The following is a 12,937-nucleotide window of genomic DNA, read 5'->3' as shown; positions in this document are numbered from 1 at the left end:
CATGTACATTACATTTCTCTCCAATAAAATAGAATATTGTAAAATCAAATTTTAAAAATAATAGGTTGTGCTGAAAGTATAATATATCTTTGAAATGTAACTGCCTGTTAAAATGCCCGTGCTAACAGTGAAGTATACAAATTTAAAATGCCCGTGCTAACAGTGAAGTATACAAATTTAAAATGCCCGTGCTAACAGTGAAGTATACATATTTAAAATGCCCGTGCTAACAGAGAAGTATACAAATTTAAAATGCCCGTGCTAACAGTGAAGTATACAAATTTAAAATGCCCGTGCTAACAGTGAAGTATACAAATTTAAAATGCCCGTGATAACAGTGAAGTATACGAAGTTCCTACATATAAAGTTCCATTTTCTTCCATGTATATAAATACATTTGTAACGTTTTGCAAGATTTAGAATGTACTTGAATAATACAAGCATACCTTAGCCAACGTATAAGCATTCCCTGCAGATAAATCACCTTCAAAGGAATACCAGTCTTCTGTTTGTCCAAATACACAAGTCTGCCTACCTTCAAGTTCCCTAGCTACACTGTTACCTTTTTATAGTGTAGATTCAGCCCTGTGTATGTGTCTGAAACTATCTATCAGTGAAGACGCAAATGCATTAGAATTGTTGAATACCAAATGTCTGACTTCATGTAGCAAATGTAAATGCAGTGTAGCCTCTACACCACTGTTAGGTGCTAATGGCTCAAGACTGTGAATAATTAGTGTACGAGCAAAGGAAAACACAACAGCAATTCAGACAATCTTCTCTGCAGTGGGTTTGTCAGTGAGGATATACTTACAAAGTATAGAAATAACTTCAGCAAGTTTTTAATTTAAGCAAAACACCACACATTTATCATTTTTGATCAATAATAGCAAAACTCTCATGTCTTTGCTGAAAACTGTTGTTCACTGTCATGTATTTTTATCACACATTTGAAGGAAAATGATAGAAAATGCATTGTAGACTGCATGTCTGAAGTTACAGCAGACATAAGGGAATAATGAACACAATACTAAGAGAAGACAGAGCTGCATTTGTGCAAACATATTCAGAAATGGTTGTGTGATCACTCATTGCATTAAATATGTAAGCCACACATGTATAGCCGACTGAGAATGTACAAGTAGATGTCCTGTTAATACTGCAGAGGAAATGTGAATTGTTAGTATATGCATGAATTGATTGCTGTTGCAAAGCTGTGTCAGTAGCAAAGAGAAATAACACACTCCAACTGTGTTTTTTAATTTTATTACTCTAATAGTTGAAATCCAGAGCTGTGTAATTGTTTAACATGTGTTTAACTTTTTTTGTCCTTTATCTTTGCACAGCATGCACAGCTTAGCTCAAACACAGTCAAATGCATAAAAAGTTAGAAATTAATGTCAGTTGCCTTAAGAAGTGCAAACATGCTGAGTTAAGTGGAGGTCAGCACCTTGAATGATAATGACACTAAGAATTACACCTGTGACCAGCCGTGTGTGTGCGTAGCACAAGGTGTAATGGGTTTGAGGTACACAAAAGATAAGATAGATAGATCAGAGTTTGAGTCCCACAGTACGTTTTTAATGAGAAATGATCATAATGAGTATTAACAGAAATATTTTATTTATTTATTTTATTTTATTTTACATTTGTTTATCGGGATAGTCCGACTGGATACATTTCCATTTTCAGCGGAGGCCCGGGGAGAAAAGCTCCACAAAGACAAACTTACATAGATTACACAGAAGTTAGCAAACAATTATAAAAACAAAGTGATTATATACAATCGGTTAGTAGTGTTCCCTAGTAGGGACTCATAATTGTCATGGGCAGACAATTAAAAGTAAGAGACATCAGATTGGAAGCAGAGCTTGGTGATGTAGTTACAAGTTATGATAATTGCAGAATATGATTTTAGTTTATAACTTAATCAGGGTTGGTACATGGGCATAGCCAATTCACTTTGAGATACTGTTTGAGTTTTTTTTTTAAGAGACTTTTGGAGGATTGTAGGGTTATATAGTTTGGCAACAAATTCCAGGTTTTGCCAATGAAGTTGGCAAACAGGGATTCACCAGCAGAGTTATTAGCTTTGTGGGTTTGGAAAAGTAGTTTATCGGCTGACCGTAGGGATCTTAGATTGCTATATGGCTTAATAATATTTTTAAGTGAGAAGGTATCCTCAGGGTGGTACAAAATTTTGTGCACTATTAAAAGTTGATTGAATTGAATTAAGCTGGGCAGTTCTAGCCACTCTAGTTGTTTAAGGTTCTGGCAATGATGGGTTCTATAGGTGGTGCCAGTGGCGAATCTGGCAATATGATTGTAGCTATGGGACAGCTTACCTAGTTCGGATTTGTTGAGGTTTGAGAGTACAGGCGAGGCATATAAGAGAGTAGAGAGTAGGTGTGATCGGGCGATTGCAGTCCTAGCCAGTGGGATTAAAAATATCTTGTTTCTATACAGTGATCCAAGCTTCTTATTGATGGTCTGTATGGTTTTGTTGACCTGTAGGTCAAATTTGAGATTATTTTCTATGATAACCCCTAGCAGTTTGGTGTGATTATCTGGGTAAATAGTGCTACCATTGTTAGATGTGACAGAGAATGAAAGTGTGGTGGATCTACTAGTGGGAGAGAAGAGTAGAAGTTTAGTTTTATTGGAGTTCAGAAGTAGGCATTGATTGGTGAGCCAGTTCTTGATAGTGTTAAATGTATTTTGGGTTAAGATTTGCAAGTCAGATGGGGAGGTGGCTGAGCAGATGAGAGTGGAATCATCTGCGTATTGGATGCAGGTGGCTTTAGGGATAGCAGTGTGGAGGTTGTTGATAAAAATAGAGAAGAGTAGTGGACCTAGTATGGACCCTTGAGGGACACCAAGTGTGAGAGGTAACTGGCTGGAGAATTTGCCCTGCCATAGTACCGCCTTCTGTCTACCAGTCAGGTAGGACTGGAACCACTGGATAGCAGGCTTGTTGAGGGAAATAGATTTTAGTGAAAGAATGAAAAGTCCATGGTTGACCATGTCAAAGGCTTTTGATAGGTCACGAAAGAGGGCAGAGGTTAGCCTATTGTCATTCCTGTTTTGGTTTATGGCAGTAGTAAAGGAAAGGAGGGCTGAGGTGGTGCTGTGGTATGGCCTGAAACCATGCTGGGAGTTGGATAGTAAGTTATTCTGTGAAAGGTATTGCATTAGTTGCTTGTGTACACATTTCTCCATTATTTTGGCTAGTGGGGAAAGAATGGCAATGGGCAACTATAGTTGGATATGTCTGAGGAGCTACCACCTTTATGGAATGGGATGACGTGAGATATTTTCCAGAGGGAGGGGATAGCATTTTCAGATAAGGTTCTGTTGATGAGGATAGATATGGGATATGCAATGGAATCTGCAGCTATTTGCAGGTACTCTGCAGGGAGAAGGTCAGCAGCGAGGGTGGTAGGTTTTAGATTTTTTAGAAGAGTTTTGATAAAACTAGTGGATATTGGTTAGAAGCCAAATTCTGGGTGACTATTAGGTAGATTAGGCATGTGGTTTAAGTTAGAGGGGGGTAGTTGATTTGCTAGGGATTGGATTGTTTCAGTGAAAAAGTTATTAAAGGCGCTAGCTATTGTCTCTGGGGAGCTAAGGGTGTAGTTAGCCGGGGTTGGGGTGGTGGAGTGACCTGTACAAAGTAGTTGATTTAAGCCTGCCCAGAACTTTTGAGGGTTGTTGTGGTGTTTTTGTAGGAGATTTTGGTAGAAGCTTTTTTTATCCAGTAAAATAGATGTTTTGTATCATTCCTGAGTTGACAGTATTTTAGATGGTCAAGTGGGGCTTTAGTTGTTCTCCAGCTGGCCCAGGCTCTGTTTCTAGTTTTGATTTTTGCTTTGGTATCTTTTGTGAGTCATGGTGCTGTATTTGATCTAGTTTTTATTGTACGTGCTGGAGCATGGGAATCAAGAATACTTAGGAATTTAGTGTTAAAGTGATCTATGGCCTCCTCTAATGTTAGAGTTTTTAGTTTTGACCAGTCAACTGATTTTAATTCATTTTGGAATATAGCAGCATCAAATTTTTTCCTGTTTCTAAATGTTTTATATTTGGGCTGGTGAGGGTTTCCTGCCTTATGTTTTATGATATAGGTTAGACAATGATCACTGAGGTCATCAGGGGAGTACCAGCTGTGTACAGTTGGGGTTGGTTATTAACTAGGATCCAGTCTAGAATACTTTCCTTGTTGGTTGGTTTGTTTATCCTAGTGGGAGAGGTTATGGTCTGTTTAAACCCAGATAAGTTTATATGAGTGATGGGGGGGGGGGTCGGAGGAGCAGGGGTGCCAGTAGGTGTTAAAATCACCAAGAACTATGATTTCTTGGGGATAGGTAGTGGATAACCAGTAAAGGAGATATTCTAGGGTATTTAGGTTGTTGTCTGGTGGAATGTATGCACAGACGATGTTCAAGTGTTTGTTTTGGTTAATCTGTAGCTTGGTTATGAGGAGTTCCACGTTACTGAATTGGGGAGGTTGAATGGTGTCCCTATTAATGGTTAGAGTATTTTTGTAAAGGACTGCTATCCCACCTCCTTTCCTTGTAACACAGTCTAACCAGTGAATATTGTATCCTGGAGGTAGTATCTCATTGTCAGTAACCCATCTCATTGGCTGGGTTTTAGCCATGTTTCTGTAAGACACATAATATCTGGGGAGTGGGTTGCTAGGAAGGCGTGTAGGTTGGGAATCTTATTGTTAATACTTCTAATATTTAGGTGAAATGCTAGGAGGGAACTAGTGGGAGTATTCATGGGTAGCTTGACTGTGGGGGTTGTGGTAGGGGAGTGGAGGTTATTGGGTGTGGGTGGGCCAGGGTTGGGATGAATGTCTCATGTGTTATAAGGCTATAGTGACAGGATATTCTGAGCTTTAGGAGTTTGTTTATAAGCTTTATATAGTCTTTGTCTTTAGGATTATGTTTTGTGGCTGCACAGGGGTGGTATTTTATAGAGGGTGGTACATTCGATGTGCAGGGCAAGGTAAAGTGTTTTATGTTATGTGTGAAGTCGTGGGTGTCTGTTTGACCATTTGGGAAGTGAATATCATGGTCAAGTGTTTGTTCATAGGCAGTGAGATGGTAAAATAGAAACAGTATAGGCATTTGGGTAATTAGTGTTTTTTTCCTTGTTTGCATTTTGATAGGGGGCGGGCCAAATTTGATGGCTGACTGTGCTAAAAGGGTGTGGAAGAATGAGAGAGAAGGAAATGGGTTAAGGGGACAGGGTTGCTCAATGATGTGTGAGGTGCTGATTGGTACTTAGCAGGAGGGGAGTGGCAAAATCTGGTTTAAATTTAGCACTAGTGGGGGCGGGTGAAATTTGGGGGCAGAGAGGGGAGCGGAGCGAGCCGAGAGTTACCTTGGGCTTTTGGTTTGGTTTGTATGATTGTATGTAAGCAGTGTTGTTGGCTGTACTTTAAATTGTTTTATTCTTTTTTAATTGTACATCAATTTTCAGGCTAATTTTAATTGGATCCTAGGGGTAAACTAGCAAATGTAGTCAATAAGGAGGGAGCGAAATTACTTTACCAAATTAAAAAGTAAATGCTTGGGACTGGAACACTGTGTGAGTGTAAGGCTGATTCAAAGTAGTATAACCCAATCTAGTGGCAATTGGCTAGATCCCTCCACTGTTGTTGTGCATACACCATTAAGCCTCAACAGTTTACAAAAACTAAATTGTAGTTCACCTATTACAATTGAAATGCTGGAGGGAGTCAGGTTCTTGCCTCCCAGATGTTTTACTTATTTAAGAAAGCCAGCTTCAGCGGAGAAGGTAGAAATTGCTTTATGCAGTGAATCCCAGATGGGGGGGGGGGGTCACTCAGGAAAGAAACCCATGCAAACTGAAAAATAAAGGTAAATAAGGCAGAATTAGTGCAAAGGTTACAAGAATGTGAAGTGGAGAGCATGCAAGGAATAGAGCTGGAGAGTAAAATTAATTATACTGCATATATTATAATTAAAATTGATTATAGTGCATACAGTAGCAGCTCTGTAAAACCACAGACTAAGAGCAGTAACATACAGCCTCTAAGTCCAGTGATAACAGCTGTATACTTCAGTGAATACACACAGGATAAAATGTACAAAGCAAAGTGTAGCTGTTTTAGGACAATAATTCTAGTGCTATGTTATTCAGTATGAACCAACAGTAACATGAACTGCATTCACTTACCCTTCTATAAAAGCAATTATAAAGTCCAGCCTGTAAGTCTTCTAAGTACAGTAGCATGCCATAGGAATGTTTACAAATGTAATCAGAACATGAATGACCTCTGCAAAACAGCAGGATGCCTGCCAGATATTCAGCAATTAAAGCTCTGCCTTCATAAAACAAGATAAAAAAACAAGCAGTTTGTAAGTTAGAACATTAGCTAGCTCTCAAAACATATAGGAGTTCTGAACAGCAATTACTGCTTAGCACAATCAAATACCTCAGTAGTTAACAGTAATAAACAAATAAATCAGCAGCTAACAGCAAAGAGAGGACAGTAATGCAAAGTAACTTACTTACAGTGCAGGCACAACAAACAGAGGGGTAGGGAAGGTACAACAGCTACAGGATGAAATGAATGCGAGTCAGGTAGAAGAGAGTTTGATTAAAGATGGATCCCTAGGAGGGAGCTTACTAATGAAGATAATCAGGGTGTGGGGGTGGGAGTGGCAGATAGGGAGAATGGAGAAGAGCGCAGTCAGGACAGGATTAACCAGGAACTGGTTTCTCTTTTCCAGTGTCATCTGTGCACAACAGGGTTCACTGCTGAAGAAAAAAGAAACATTGTTACTTGCAAAAAAGAAACATTTTTGCTTGCTTTGCCATCCTTTGCACAAACAGGATAAGCAGTCTTGCACAGCCATCAGCAATCTGGACTGTACTGACTGAAAAAATACACACACTGCCTATTTTTTCTTGTGGCACCAGGTATAAGTTCATGGCCAGAACACAAGTGACGTAGGGTTCCAATCTAGAATATTATCTCTTGATCTACTTTTGATAACTGGTGTCCCACTACAATTTATAACAGAAATAACAATATAAAGATATGTATACATAACAATAACTATGTATAGCATGTTGATTCAGTACACACATGGTATCATATCTATTATAAATGTAACGTAATTAAAATGTATTTTCTGACCTGGGATGGACTTCAAAGTTTACTGACAGTCATCTACACACCTCCCATAATACAAGTACAGCTGTAAATCAAGATGTATTGTGTCGTCTGAACCAGAATCCAAACATCTACTCTGAAAGTAATCCAAGTATATGCATTTCCAGTATATTGTCACACATTACTCCTCCATCACACCTGAGAATTCGTAAATCAGGACCAGGTTATGTCACACACATACATGGTTAACTGAAGTGTAGCACCACTCACTCTTTAATTTGCATATATAATTAATGACCATGTTTGTCAAACACTTCTTCAGTGGCAATGAAGAAAAAATACCTATATGGAAATGTGTGTATTCTCTGTTTTGCATAGGTTTGAATCCACATTGTACTATTTACTTTTATCAGTGTGTTAAGGCCACACAAAATATGTGTCAAGTCATAAAACTGATCCCCACAAATTAAGGTCTTAAAAGCCAAGTAATTTAATGTATCAGTGTGGATCATTGGACAAATTGTTGTCATATCTATCAGCATACATGCTATAAATTAATGCCAACTGTCACATTGTCCTTTCTATTTTATAAACTACTTTTCTCTCTGTTTGGTAATGTTGCCCTTCGTAAATCATCATGCAAACTGGGTTGGCATGGTTGTGCGAGTCTGCAAAATGCAATGTCATAAATTGGTGGGAAATCACTTTAACTGTCGTAGGATGACTAGTGCAGACATGGCTGGAGCTGTGAAGGGAGGTAACCAATTTAGGGCTCAAAGATGGGGTGTGGAGGAGTCCAAAATATTTACTGTACTCATTGTAAAGTGCTGAAGTCATAGGCTGCTGCAGGGGGACTATATCAGGTCTCAGTATAAGGCTAAGGCTTGGAACAGTATGGTCAAGGCTGTCTCCATTGTGACTGGCACACCACACACTAGGGAGAAATGCAGGCATCATTATAATGACCTGAAATGGTGCAAGCAGGCACAACTCAACCAGTGGCTGGAAGGGTTTAGAACTGCTGACATTCCACAGTTGTGTAAACAAACAGATAAAGCAACATTAATTGTTATGGAAAGCTCTAGATAGCCAAGAGTGGTATGCATAATGCTTTCATTTCTCTATTTCTTTCCTTTTTTATTTTACAGCTGCTCAGGAAATTTTAGTAAACAGGGAAGCACATGCTGAAAATTAGAAAGACTCAGAGAGGCAAGGGGGATGAATGCAGCACAAATGAACATGATTGTATTAAAATGATTGCTCTTCCATACATTACTAGCAATGTAAGCATGCAGATCTTAACTGTAAAAGCAAACATGCATGCATTCTTTTGTAGCTCTAGCTAATTCTATTACACACGTGTAATAGGGTTTTTAGATTTTGTGGGTTCAATTCCAATAAGTAACAAATACATTCAAATTATAAAAATATCATTATTTAATTTTAATTTTAGCAAAACTGGCTTTAATGCCATGTTGTTAACTCAGTCTGTGTTATTTTTAAAACTATTGTGCAACATATGCATATTGCAATGATTACTTGTTACAATTCACAATTCTCTTTTGGATTTGGAAAGTTGTATAGCTAATATAATAATGTTGTATCTTTTGGCTTTTCCCGGTTAGGGGTCGCCACAGTGGAACTCCAGTCTGCTAATGATTGGCAGTAGATTTTTGCGTGCTGAGTTGCCGGCCCTGACACACAACCTTCAATGAAAGTACACCCATTCACGCATGTCTCCACACAGAAGACGCTCTAGCTGAGAATAGAACAGGGCAACGTCTTACTGTGAGGCGACAATGCTACCACAGCACCGCCACCGCAGCATAGCTAATATAATAATAAAAGTGTATTTCATTGTAATAAAGAATTTATGTGACTTATAATGTTTCTAATCATCTGTTTTCTATTTTGTCTCATCCTACCACTTGTCTCTCTTTTTTATTTTTTTTTTTATATACAGTATGTGAACACACTGTTCTGATATCATACTTTTCTGCACCAAACAAAATCAGTTTCAGCACATGGGAGTAGGCCACTCACTGCAGCTCAGCCTGACAACCTTCCACCAACTGCCCACCAAGACCCAGCACATCTGGGATACAACCTAACAGTACTGCCTCTGCAGCCACTACGCTACTTGGCCCATCAACATCAGGTAGCACTGCCCCAGCTGCTGGCACATTGGTACCTCCAGGAGTACTGTTGGAGGTGGGGATTATATCATCCACCAAGAGCTGCCAGGGATGGTGTGTGAGGTATTAGAAACTAGCATTGGTGCCCATCTCAGCCATCTAGAGAAGTTTCTCCTTAGAATGCAGAAAATGCCCCCATGTCAAGCAATCTCACAGGGAGCCAAGGAAGGGGACAGTGATGACAGTTCTGAGTCTGATGATTAGATTCTCACTGTTTCCATGCTTGACAGACATGTAACTTTGATGTCCCCTGCCTATCTCCAGTCATGGTGTCCCCCAACCTTTTGTGTTCATCACCATCCCTCTGACTGTCTGTCTTGTTTGTCTTGTTTGTCTGCACCTGCTTTTCATCTACCCTACCTCCCTATCCCTGTCATTCCAATGTCCCTTCCCCAACATTCCTCTCTTTTTGAAATATAAATAAATAAATAAATAAATAAATAAATAAATAAATAAAATGGGCACCTGTCCCACAAAAAAATTGTCCTATACTAGCTCTCCACTTTGCATATGTGTTTTCTTAATACACTTGATTTAGCCCAATTGCCTATACAACATGACTGCATTGTTGTCACCCATCTGTGCTGTGGTGAGAGTCCAAATTCATCCACTTTTCTATACATGTTCACATTACAGTGTTAAAGAAGTGGATAGGTATGGTTCATTCTTAATTCATCCTTGCACACTCCTTAATTGGTTCCCCTTTGTTCTTCCCCTACTTGCCCTCATGTTACAACTTTCCTATGTACTCCATTTTCACACCTTTAATCTGGTCAAAAATAGAATCACACACCACACACATATGGCCAGAAATGGCCACTAATAAAGCCTTCTCTTTTTGTGGTCTGCATTTGTATGGAGTTTGGCATTGCACACCAATGCTGAGTGGCAATGAATGACTCTTCATGTCCTATGACAAAACCTGGTGAGTTTTTGCTATCAGCCGCACTAGTCTGGTTATCTCCATGCAATGCTGTTTAAACTCACTGCACTAAAGGAACATAGAGATAAACCAGAGTAAAGGCAGTACTTTGAAACATTTACTTTAACAGTTATTTAGACTGTTGAATCTATCAAAATGCAAATTACTATATGAACTGTTGACATAAATCACAGGTTTGAGGTTTTTTTGACAATTTCTTCAATGGTAAAAATCAAGATGCATCTGTGATAAACTGAAAGGCTGCCAGCCCAGCTAGATAGAATTATGTAAATAATTCTGTCATTAAATAAAAATGTGATAAACTGAGAGGCTGCCAGCTTAGCTAGATAGAATTTTGTAAACAATTATACGCCATTGTAAATATTAATATGATCCACAGGCCTGTGTTACAAATGTAAGAAAACTGTGTTATGTGCTGAGCTTCAAGATTGTAACCACAGTGCATCCTGCTGGATGAAGGCAGAAATGTGCATAAACTCTATGCCTATGTAATTTATGTCTTTTTAACTGTGGCTGCTTTGTGTATATATTTACGCTCTTAGCGTACTTGCATGTATTTTGTGATACTGTACAAGTTACTCCTATGTAGCCTTCAAGTCTTAGTCACACTTACCAATTGGATTATATTAATATTGCACAGTAGAATTGGACACCCTTTGGTAAGGGCCTTTATGGTAGCTGATAAGAGTGGTTGATGGCAGTCGGTACTACCTTATAGTCTGGGCAGAAGTGGGCATAGCTGATGAACCTGTGTCAGCCTTCCCCAGGAGTGTCTGTGTGTTTGTAAATAAATCAAATATCAAAGTGTGTGTGTGTCAGCAATTTGGTTCGGGACATGAAGCACTGGTTGAACAGAGAGGGTGCTGGAGGTTTTGGCTTGACCACTTGACTGAGATCTGAACCTTATAGCTGTGCCAGTGGGGAGTCTTATTGGGGATCTGGAAAGAAAGAGAGAAACCAACCCCAGACTGACTGTGATCTCTGTGTGCTCTTAAGGGAAATTGTACTTTACTGTGTGTGTACTTGTTATCCTTCCAATGTGCACATCCCTTACTGGTGTTAATGGTGAGGATTGAGGCTTCTTGATTACTGGGCCTGTGCATGGGCATCACATATTAATTGTGTGGCAGTGGTGGGATATCCACATCAAATATTAATTAGTTGATAGTGGTGAGTTAGCCATATCAGATATTAATTGGTTTGCAGTGGTGTGGCCATTGAATTCCTGTAGCTTGTGTACAGTAGTCAATGAAGTTTTTTTGTACTCTAAATCATCCACACAGTGAACATTCAGAGTCCAGGTCACAATTGTTTTATTTCTTTTGTTAGCTTAGGTAGTCAGATAGAGCAGGCAAGCATGCCAGCAGAGGAGTATGGCAAGCTGACAAGGAGCCAGTTGGTTGAGATGTACCAGCCTAAAGGACTGGTGCATGGAAACCTGACATAAGTGTAGCTTTGTCACAGCTGCATCAGAAAATAGCAACCAGGAGGACAATCAGACTGGCCGTGGAGATGTACAACACTCAGAGAATGGACAGCTCAGCCTTTCTACAGAGGACTTAAAATTCCATCTGGAATTAAAGAGACTTGAGTTGGAGACCAGGCATTTGGGAATAGAAGCTGAGGAGAAAGAGAGGCAGAAGCAACATGAAAAGGACATGCTGATTCTTTGCCAGAGTCGTGGAGGTAATGGGGAAGGGAGTAACTGAACCCCAGAAGCAACAAAGGTTAGTAAATTTCTTCCACAGTTTACAGAAGGGGATCATTTTGATAGTTACATTCATATGTTTGAGAGGGTATGTAAACAGTATGATGTTGACCAAAGGCTCTGGGTACGGTTCCTGATCCCCTTACTCCATGGTAAAGCTGTAAATGTTCTTTCCAAACTATCTGATGTTGACTTTTTAAACTATAATGTTGTAAAGAATTGTTTGAAAGAATTTTTTAAGCTAACATCTGAAACTTATAGGAACATGTTTTGTGAGCATAGACGCAAGGCAGATGAAAGTGTGTGTAAATATGTTGCTGAGCTAAGCACTTATTTTCATAGCTGGGTGAATGGATGTCAGGTCACCATACCTAACACACTAGTAATAGGTGACTATAGTCAGGCACACTGACATCCCACTCACTAGGCTGGACAAGGAGAAGGTTACTGTTAGCTGCCTGTCGGAAGCCAGAATCCGCCACATAACACAAGCACTCAGGTTACTCCAGAACAAGTACAAATATGACTCTGTCATTGTTCATGTTGGTGTGAATGACCTGAGACGTACCTCCCTGGACTACATGAAAAGAGACATGGAAGAGCTCTCTGATCACGTAGCCCAGGCAGGTGTAACCCTGACCTTGAGTAGCATCCTGCCCTCACCAAGAATGATACCGCAGTATAAAGAAAAAAATGATCAATTTCAACAATTGGCTAAGCTTCTGGTGTCATTCAAAAGGGATCCACTGTCTGTCAGCCTGGGACGACATGCTCAACAAGCCTCATTGCTTCACAAGAGATGACTTGCACCTGTCAGTCCTAGGCTTTTGAATACTGGCCAAGGGTCTTGCTGCCTCCATAGTGCCTTTTTTAGGCAGGGCTCAAAAGTCAAACCCACCTCTGTAAACAGCACAAATAAAAAAATGAGGGTCATGCTA

This window comes from Protopterus annectens, chromosome 3.part0 (assembly GCF_019279795.1).
Source record: "Protopterus annectens isolate FY-2018-M chromosome 3.part0, PAN1.0, whole genome shotgun sequence".
Taxonomy (NCBI): Eukaryota; Metazoa; Chordata; order Ceratodontiformes; family Protopteridae; genus Protopterus; species Protopterus annectens.
The sequence above is the reverse complement of the archived record's forward strand: the minus strand, read 5'-3'. Positions refer to the sequence as shown.